Here is a 10,880-nt window from a genome sequence, read left to right as displayed (position 1 = left end):
TTCAGATGCCTTCTACTTCAGTTAAATTTCTAGGGCAATGGAGAATGTCAAGATAGTCCTACTAACATGAAGGTAGGTTATTGTATCTATCCCCTCCCATAACTAAAAGGAAGGCACAATGCCTGGTGAACCTCTTGGGATTTCAGAGGCAACATATCCCTTATTTGATTATGATACTCTAGATTAATTATAAAGTGATTTGAAAAGCTGCTAGTTTTGGGAGGGGCCCAGGAAACAGAAGGCTCTGTACCAGGTTCAGGCTGCTGTGCAGCCACTTTGCCACATGGACCATATGATTCAGCTGACCCAGTAGTCTTGAAGTGGCAGTGCCAAATGAAGGTTGAAGTTGGAATCTTTTTTCTTCTACCAACATTCTTTAATTTGTAAGAGAGATCCCTGGTGGTTCAGTGATTATGCATTGGGTTGCTAATTTCAAGGTCAGCCGTTCAAACCTCCTAGATGCTCTTAGAGAGAATGATGAGGCTTTCTACTCCCATTAAGAGTTACTGTCTCAGAAACCCACAGGCATAGTTCTACCCTGTTCTAAAGGGTTGTTATGAATCAGAATAGACGTAGTAGCAGGGATAACATTTTAGCTTGCAAATAGGGCAAGACCTCAGGTTCTTCAAAAATTCTTAGTTCTCACATGAGGCTTTACCAGGTACAATATATAGAAGTCACAAACATACACTTTTGACATTACAATGTTTGAAATAAACTTCAGTAACCAAGAGCTGTACTGAATGTTTTCATCATTACAGTTATTATATTTTTATATATCAAAATTGCCACACTACATGAATTATATAAAGATATGATTACTATGAATAAATAATAATTGAGCTCCTTAATAACCCTGTGAATTTCCAACATGGTAACTGTTTCTGGGTGTAGAAAACCCCCTTCTCCCCTCAGAGCTGCTGGTGGTTTTGAACCTCTTACGACCTTGAAGATTGAAGCAGAATGTCTAACCACCATGCCAACAGAGCTCCTCACTGTGAGTCTACAGAGGTCTCGAGTTCGCTCTACAATTATGAAAGTTTTGTTTATAGATTTTGAGGATATTTCAGTGGGTACCTATATGTTGATTGTGGTCATGACTTCTATCTCAGTTACAGTAACTGTGTAATCATTATATTTGGCCTTTCTTTGTGTTTTATGCATACTTTCTCCTAAGGCGCATTTTCTAGAAATTAATATTGCCACTCCTGCTCATCTCTGAATTTCATTAGCTTGACATTTTTTTCTTCATCTTTGTTCTAGTCTGTTTTTCTTTGGGTGTAAGGTATGCCTCTTGTATACAGTATTTTGAATAATCCTGTTTTCTTATACATTTTGCTATTCTGTTTCATCTATAGGTTGTTTAATTTATTGAGTATAATAATCAATAGTTATGAATTTATCATTGTCATTTTGCTGTTTTTTGTTAGTGCTGCTGGTTTCTTTGTTCCACAAGTGTCCTGTGCTAAGTGCATTTTGTTTGCAATTTTTCTTGGTATGTTCTTCATTGTTGTTCTAATATTTAATAAATATTTTTATTTCATTGAGAAAGTATAACCTTTCTCAATTCTTTGACAATTTTATCTGTTCCTCTCTTTTTTTAAATTTTCTTTTCTGTTCTGGACATCCAACACACAAAACTTATTCCTCTTAATGATGTAGCACATAATTTGTAGCATTTCTTTGAATTTTTTTGCCTGTTCTATGATTGTCCCTCTTGTACATCACTATTAGAAGATTTGTCTTGATATTCACCGCTTTGGCCTTCCATTAATTCAATTCTATTGTTTTGTCTTTTAAAAAAAACATGTTATTAGGAGCTCTTACAGAATAAAATCTACAATATATTAAATCAAGCATAATTGTGCAATTGCTGTCCTCATAATTTTCAATACTTTTTCTTTTCTTTTGAACTCCTTGATATCAGCTTCCTTTTTCTGCTCCCTCCCGCACGCTATCACCCTCCTGAACACTCAATATATTATATATTAATGTTCCCTTAACTTACACCATCCCATGTATCCATTCTCCTTAAGTTCTGATGTCCATTCAGTGGTGTCATATAGTCATCAGAGAAGTCTGTTCCATCTCACCCCGCCCCACTCCCCTTCTCTTCCCGTATCCTCAGGAAGTCAATACTCCCCTTACTGTTTCTGCGGGGATACTCTATCTTGAAATCTGTGCATTGAAAGGTATTGGTTGTACCCATGCACATATGAAGGACTAGCAAGATTAGTGAGGTAAAACTAGAATCATAATAGTGGATGATCATAATAGGAGGATGAAATTTTAAAGAACTAGAGGAACGTTGTGTGTTTTATCAGTGCTATTCTGTACCCTGGATATATGATCCCTTCAGTGAGGAGCTGATTATCTTACAGGTGGGCTTTGGGTCTCCACTTTGCCTATGTTCCTTCATATCATTTTGATTGCTTGTTTTTAAATTTCTGATACCTTTTCCTGTCAGCAGCTCATGATCACACTGGCTGGCAAGCTTCCTCCATGTGGACTTTATTACTTTCTTGCTAGATGGCCACTTGTTTGTCATCAAGCCTTTAAGAACCTAGATGCTATATCTTTTCATTGCTGGACACCATCAGCTTTCTTCACCACATTTGCTTATACACCCATTTTGTCTTTAGTGATTGTGTTGGGAAGAGAGTATCCTACATTGCCACATTATTAGAACAAACCATTCTTGTACCAAGGTGAGATCTAAGTAGAGGCCCAAAGTCTGTCTGCATCCCTATTATAGTTACTTATATACCATACCTAAATAAATACACCTATGTTTACATATATACATATCTATATTTATACCTATATATAATTTTTACCACTTAGGTTTTTCCTCTTTCTTTCCTTCCTTTTCCTTCCTTCTTTCCTTCCTTCCTTCTTTCTCTTTCTTTCTTTCTTCTTTCCCTCCTGTCCTACTATCATGCTTAGCTCTCATTCACCTCTCAATAATTTCTCTCAGATATCTTACAATTGATCAAACACTCCCAGGGACACTACTCCCTCCTCACCATCATTTTTAGATCCCTTGCTATACCCCTGTCCATGAAGTAATTGGCTCACTGCTCCCCTCCCCCCATCCCCTCCTCTCCCATGCTCCCCCACCCCCAACTGTTAGTTCCCTGGCTTTCTCCTTGGGCTTGCTTAACCTGTCCATCTTATGTAGATAGACATCAATAATAATAATAAGTATATCTGTTTAAACAAACATATAAATAGTTTCAGGTCTAACTGCTGACCTTTGTGAATATCCCCCGACCAGTCCAGATGAGGTGTCAAATGCTGACCCCTGAGTCAGAAGTTTCCTTTTGGAGGTCCCTCAGGGGCTTTGTGGATCCAGTGGCCCTCTCCACACTCTATCTTAGTGCGATCCTCTACATGTCTGTGATCTAGGGAGCTGACATCTTGTCCCAAACCATGGCCTGCTCTCTAGGCAGGTTTCGTTGCCTTTTTGATGTTTTATCTATTTCTAAAATATTAGTATTAAACTTCTGGATTTTAATTAGCTATTTTTACAGTTACAACTTTTTCATTTATTTTGTCAGTGTGTTCTTGTATTTTTTTAATTCTGTTTTTTTCTGGATTTCCTTTGATTTTGTTCTCAATGTTCTCAATATTTTCTCAATAAGCTGAGGGAACCTAAAAAGCATGTAAAATTTTTTTCTTATCAGATAGTAACAATGGCATTTCTTACTCAAACGGTTGTCTGGCTCTGCAACTCGGTCACTTGTTTGAGTCAGTATGTCTTCTTTTTTGAGTGAGTCATTGTGGTGGTGTTGTAGTTAATTGATGACTACATTTCATGTTATCTTAGGCCCCCACCACCTGTTTTCTATTGTGCGTGATAGAGAATGTCAGTGTGTCCACAGTTCTTCTCTGCTCACTTGTTGAGTAGCAGAAGTAGGATCATGTTTTCCTGGTGTTAGAGTCTCTTTATCTGTGATCAGGCAGTACAGGAGTGAAGAGTGGCCTGTTCCAATAAGTATGGCTACAGGAGATACAAGTTTGGCTAGCTCATGTGGAAAATGTTTCTGTGTCCCTTTAACATAAAAATGAGGGGGGGAAAATAGAGAGAGAAAACATGCAACAACAGCAACCAAAAAAAAAAACCCAAAGCATCCAAAATAAAAATTGAGTAAAGTAGGAAATCAATGGCAAAAAGATAATTTAATAACTAAAAGGAAGGAGAAGTGAAAGCACAAACAAAACTAGAGAAAATAAAAATACAGTGCACAAAACTAGCAAGAAAAGAAAATAGGAAGAGAAAAATTAGTAAAGGAAAATGTATTTTTTAAAAAAAAGAAAGAGGATAAGAGAAAATAAAAAAGTCGGGAAAGAAAACTTTTTTTTTTAAGCCAAGAGAAAGAAGGGTGGGGGAGAGTAGAAAAATAAGGCATTGGCAGAACTTTTCTTCCACCCAAGGAGATTACAAAGCAGGGTGGAAGCATAGGAAGCAGGTAGAAGGGGAGCCTGGTCTTAGATGGAATTCTTGCCAACCTAGATGTCATCTTCACTCAGGGACTTTAATCAGGAATAGTTTATACATGCTCAAAACATGCCATTTATTATAACTAAACAAAGATAAAATATTTAGGAATAAATCTTACCAGAGAAACAAAAGATCATACAAGAAAACTACAAAACATTTGTATAATAAACAAAAAGAAATTTACACAAATGGAAAAAGCTACCATGTTTCTGGATAGGCAGAATAAACATTGTGAAAATATTATTAAAACTACCTTACAAATTCAACACAATTACTATCTAAATCCTGCTATAATTCTTCAAAGAAATGGAAAAAACAATCACCAACTTTATGTTGAAAGGAAAGAAACTTGGGATAAATAAAACACTATTAAAAATAAAAACAAAGTAGGAGGATTTTCACTACCAGACTTTAAAATCTATAATATAGTCAAAGCAATCAAAACAGCTTGGTAGTGGTACAGTGATATATATGAAGACCAATGGATTGAAATTCAGAAGCAGAAATACAACCAAATACCCATAGACACCTAACCTTTGGTAGAGGACTAAACCACATTAAGTGAGAAAGAGATAGCCTTTTCAACAAATGGTCATGAAACACTGGCTCTTCATCTTCAAAAGAATGAAACGGGACTCGTGCAAATAGGAGCCACGTAGCTCACATTCATGAACAAAAACTAACGCAACATGGATCAAAAGCCTAAATATATAAAGCATACAATCATGAAGACCATCAACAACAAAATAAGAACAAATTTAAGGACCCTAATGCAAGGCATAAACACAGTACTGAACAAAAGGAAAAGTATCCACACTATAGAAGACAGGACAGCGACTGGGAGGCAGCTAAGAATATGACATTTTTACAAATAATAAGACCATCAAACAGAGAAAAAGGAACCCACAGATTGGGGGGGAGGAGAGGGAAAGAAAGAGTTAGTCACTATACATGAGATAAATGGCGAATCTCCAAAATCTATAGAAAACAACATCTTAAGGAGAAAAATGCAAATAACCCAATCAAAGAATGGGCACAAGATATGGATAGAAAATTTCATAACAACCATATGAAGGAAAGTTTGTATTCATTAGCACTAGGAGAAACACGAATTAAAACAATAAGATACCAACTCATGAGGACACTTTCAGCAAAATTCAATGAAATAAAAAACAATAAATACTATAGAGAATGTGGAGTGCTCTTAGATTGCTGGTGAAACTGTAGACCCGCTGTGGCAAGCAGTATCACACTTCCTGCCACAAATGCAAAGGCAATAACCGTGTGATCCAACAATCTCTCTACTGGGTACGCGCCCTAAAGGAGTGAAACAATACAACATGGTCACACATATGCACATATGTCAGACATATGTCAGACTTAGGCATGGTCAGACATATGCTATGTATATTACAGCAATTTCCATAATAGCAAAAAGCAAAAACACGGAAACAACCAAAAACTCCAATTATAGAGGAAAGGATAAACAATCATATAATGGGATATTATGCATCAATAAAAAACAATGACAATTCTCTTAAACACTACAAGACATGGACAACACTAGAGAACATTATGCTTAGCAAACTAAGTCAATCTTACAAAGATAAATATTTGATGACACCATTTTTATAAGGAAAAACAAAGCAAAAGAAATATTTTACACACAAAGAGAAGATTTTTATGACAGGAGGAGGCTAAGGACAGGGGTGGGAACAGGTAGAGAGGAGAAGTGGGGGATATTGAAAAGGAAGAAGGCAGGGTTGGGGAAAGAAAGAAAACTTCATTTATGGAGTGTTTAAAAAGACAAAAAGCAAAAACAAAAAACTGTGCCTGAAGTCAGTATGATTGTTCACAGCAGGCTTTCTGGGGCCCACACCACAGCTGAGGGCTGAGCAGGTTGTAAGGGGAAAATGTTATTGTTTACGTCCGGTGGTTGACAGCACACTGCTTTTTCAGCACTGCATTTTCTGCTGGTCTGTTCAGACAGAGCGTGGTTGGTGCACTAGGAGCACAGTCTACAAGGATTCAGCCCCAACCTCAGGCAGAGTAGAAACTGTACTGGGGTGTTGGTTTTAGTGGCTACAAGGTGTGTGAGAATGGGGATAGCCACCTTTCTGTTCACTAGAAGGAGGTCGGGAACAAGGGAGGACTCCACCTTTCTCATTACCAGGCAATGGTGTGTATCTGGGCTGTCCGGCCACTGTCTTAAAGGAATGCTGCTTGCAAAAGATCAAAGAGGCCATGCTGTTTGTGCCAGCTGAGAATTCCCCCATTTTCTTTCTGTCTCCCCTCTCATCACTTTTGTTTTGCTTCTTCTAATTATATGCGATCCACTTCTCTATATTTTCTTCTTAAACTGGGGGTTTTGATATTATCATCTATATGCATTTCATCTTGTCTCTCCTGTCTGTTATAACTTATTGTACTGCCAATCACAAGGTTTGTAGCTCAAATCAACCAGCTGTTTTGTAAGATAAAGATGAGGCCACCTGCTCCCGCAATGATGTGCAGTCTAGGAAACCCAAATAAAGTTCTACTCTGTCATACGGGTCACCAGGAGTTAGTATTGACTCAATGACAGCAATTAGTGATCTTTGTGGTAGAGCTTCTGGGTAGTGTGTCTACCTAGCCCACCATTTTAAAACAATTTTATTGACATATGGTTAGCATATCTTATATCCCAATAATTCCATCACATTCAAAGGAATTGGGTAATCATCACCACGGTCAGTTTTAGGACATTTCTTCTTCCTTGTACTCATTGTTGTTAACTCTCCCTTTCCCCCCAATCTCTCCTACCATGACCAGAAGAAACTATTAATTCACTTGCTATCGCTATAGATTTATCTTTCATGGATTTCATATACAGAAAATCATACAAAATTAAAACAAAACAAAAAAGAAACAACAGCAATGGCAGAATAGAACAGGAAAAACTCATTTTTTAAAAAGGAGATGATATTAAAAAACAGAACAAGCATACATTGGATCAAAAGACATCAATTATTTAAGCTCTATTACAGTTCCCTCCTTTAAATTTACATTTTATTATTTACAATCCTTGGACCACACAGACTGGTGGGCTTATTCATACGGACTTAGTTGATGCCTCATTTAAGTAGCTGCTTGTTTTAAGACAAGCTTTTAAGAGCTCAAATGTTATTCTTTCTGATAATTAAGCATCATCTTCTTTCCTCATCACAATTTGCTATAGTGCGCATATCTTCATTGATCTATTCTTGAAGACAAGTATTGAGCAATGCCATATTATAAAAAGTAAGTGTTCTTAGATTATGATTATGATTAAGTCCAACCTCAAAACCCATTCACATATCTATAGCATATATATACATGGTTTGCTTTAAAGACATCTTACTATTTTATTGGAAACATTATAAATTATTTCTATATAATTCTATTGCTATTACAATTAATTTAGCCAATGGTATCGAATTTAGATAACTTAATAAAATATATGAATCATTGATTTGTAAAAATTAGAAATTTAAGTGACTATACACTCTTTAAGGAAGTAGAATTGGAGACCAGTCTCAAAATGGAGGTAAAACCATCACCTGGTAGCCCCTAGGCCGACTACGGCTGTTGCGGTTACCGCAGGTGCAATGTGGGGGGAGTCATGAGCCAATGGAACCTGAGCAGTTGTGAAAACTGTTTATTGGTGCTCTGAGCTTTGAAACTACAGATGATAGTTTAAGAGGGGATGGTGGGGAAATAGATCTACATGCATATTTATATAGGTTTAGTATTAAGGCAGCAGATGGACATTGGACCTTCACTCAAGTACTTACTCAATGCAAGAACACTTTGTTCTATTAAATTGGCACTCCATGATGCACACCTTCCTGACACGATCGCTGAAGACATATGTGTGCATAAGCAAATGTGGTGAAGAAAGCTTATGGTGCCCAGGTGTCAAAAGATATAGCATCTGGGGTCTTAAAAGCTTGCAGGTAAACAAGCAGCCATCTAGCTCAGAAGCATCAAAGCCCACATGGAAGAAGCACTCCAGCCTGTGTGACCACGAGGTGTAAAAGGAATCAGGTATCATATATCAAAGAACAAAAATTATATAAGTTAGTGCCCATCTTCCCAATATGATCACTGAAGACAAATGTGTGCATAAGCAAGTGTGGTGAAGAAAGCTGATGGTGCTCGGCTATCAAAAGATATAGCATCTGGGGTCTTAAAGGCTTGAAGGTAAAAAACGGCCGTCTAGCTCAGAAGCAACAAAGCCCACATGGAAGAAGCACACCAGCCTGTGTGACCACCAGGTGTCGAAGGGATCAGGTATCAGACATCAAAGAACAAAAAAATCATATCATTGTAAATAAGGGTGAGTGCAGAGTGGACACCCAAATCCCATCTGCAGGCAACTAGACACTCCCTTACTGAATGAAGGGTTGCGGAGACGAGACGAGCCAGTCAGGGTACAGTGTAGCAACGATGAAACATACAACTTTCCTCTAGTTCTTAAATGCTTCCTCCCTTCACTATCATGATCCCAATTCTGCCTTACAAACCTGGCTGCACAAGAGGATGTACACTAGTGCAGATAGGAACTGGAAACACAGGGAATCCAGGGAAGATGATCCCTTCAGAACCAGTGCTGAGAGTGGCGATACCTGGAGGGTGGAGGGAAGGTGGGGTAGAAAGGAGGAACCGATTAAAAGGATCTACAAATATCCTCCTCCCTGGGGGGTGGACAACAGAAAAATGGGTGAAGGGAGATGTCCGACAGTGTAAGATATGACAAAATAATAATAATTTATGAATCATGAAGGGTTTATGAGGGAGAGGGGAGTGGGGAGGGAGGGAGGAAAATGAGGGGCTGATATTAAGGGCTCAAGTAGAAAACAAATGTTTTGAGAATGACGATGGCAACAAATGTGCAAATGTGTTTGACACAATGGATGCATATATGGATTGTGATAAGAATTGTATGAGACCCCAATAAAATGACTTTTTTTAAAAGAGAGAGAGAACATTTTGAGAAATGGGGTACACTCACAGATTGTATGGTGATGCCCCCCAAACAAAATGCTCCAGGGGCATTGGTATTGTGATTTCCTCTTGTGTTGAAGAGGTGGATGCAGCAGGGTGTGCCTGACCCACAAGGTTGGTGGGCGTGTAGTGGAACCAAAGAGAGCTGTTTCAAGAGAGGATTCCATGAAGCTTGGTGCCCATTTAACAGTGAAGGAAATTTTTGTTGGTGGCCTAAAAGAACACACAGGAGAATAAAATTTGAGAAACTACTTTGAAAAGTACGGCAAGTTGAAACCATAGACGTCATGGAGCACAGGCAGAGTGGAAAAAAGAGAGAATTTGCCTGTGTAACCTTTGATGATCACGATACAGTTGATAACATTGTTGTTCAGAATACCCCACTTCTAATGGGCGTGACTGTGAAGTGAAAAGGGCCCTTTCCAAACGAGAGATGCAGTCTGCTGGACCACAGAGAGGTCGTGGAGGGCGGTCTGGCAACCCTACAGGCCCTGAGGGAAACTCTGGAGGTGGTGGAGGAAACTTTGACCCCAGTGGGTACTTTGATGGAAGAGGAGGCTATGGTGGTGGAAGTGGTGGCAGCAGAGGGAGTTATGGAGATGATGGTGGTTATAATGGATTTGGAGGCGATGGTGGCAAATATGGTTACGTCCTGGTTATGGCAGTAGAGGGGGCTATGGTGGTGGAGGACCAGGATATGGAACCAAGGTGGTGGATATGGTGGTGGAGGCGGAGGTGTATGATGGTTACAATGAGGAAGGAAATTTGGCGGTGGTAACTATGGTGGTGGTGGGAACTATAATGATTTTGGAAATTACAGTGGACAATGGCAATCAAATTATGGGCCCATGAAAGGGGGGTAGTTTTGGTAGAAGAAGCTCTGGCAGTCCTTACGGTGGTGGTTATGGATCTGGTGGTGGAAGTGGTGGTCGCAGAAGGTTCTAAAACTTCAGAAGAAAGGGGCTCCAGTTATAAGCAGGAGAGAGAGTAAGGCGTTGCCAGGAAAGCTGCAGGTTACCCTAAGACAGTCGTCCCAAATGCATCAGAGGAACGGTCAAAATCTGCCACAGAAGGAGCGATGATCCATAGTCAGGAAGTTACTGCAGCTTGAGCAGGAAGCCCTTCCTGCTCAGAACTGTTGTAGCCAGTTTGCAAAAAGTGCAGCTCTTGATGGATGCAATGGAGTGTCAATGTGATGTACATTCTGAAGGTCTTTCATCTGTTGTAGCTTTGTCTTTTTCTTTTCATTACATCAGGTATATTGCCCTGTAAATTGTGGTAGTGATACCAGGAAAAAAAAAATCAAGGAATTTTTAACTTTTCAATATTTGTGTAGCTCAGCTTTTCTACA

At 38.8% G+C, this 10,880-nt stretch overlaps 1 pseudogene; it reads left to right on the top strand.

The window, feature by feature from the left end:
• Positions 1-871: 871 nt before the first annotated feature.
• On the top strand, positions 872-10,474 carry LOC101638603 (annotated as a pseudogene).
• Positions 10,475-10,880: the final 406 nt, after the last annotated feature.

Source organism: Echinops telfairi, unplaced genomic scaffold (genome assembly GCF_000313985.2).
Source record: "Echinops telfairi isolate 266 unplaced genomic scaffold, ASM31398v2 ScPeMD7_9;HRSCAF=40, whole genome shotgun sequence".
NCBI lineage: Eukaryota > Metazoa > Chordata > Mammalia > Afrosoricida > Tenrecidae > Echinops > Echinops telfairi.
Note: the sequence above shows the minus strand (reverse complement) of the source record. Positions and strands in the feature narration are given on the sequence as shown.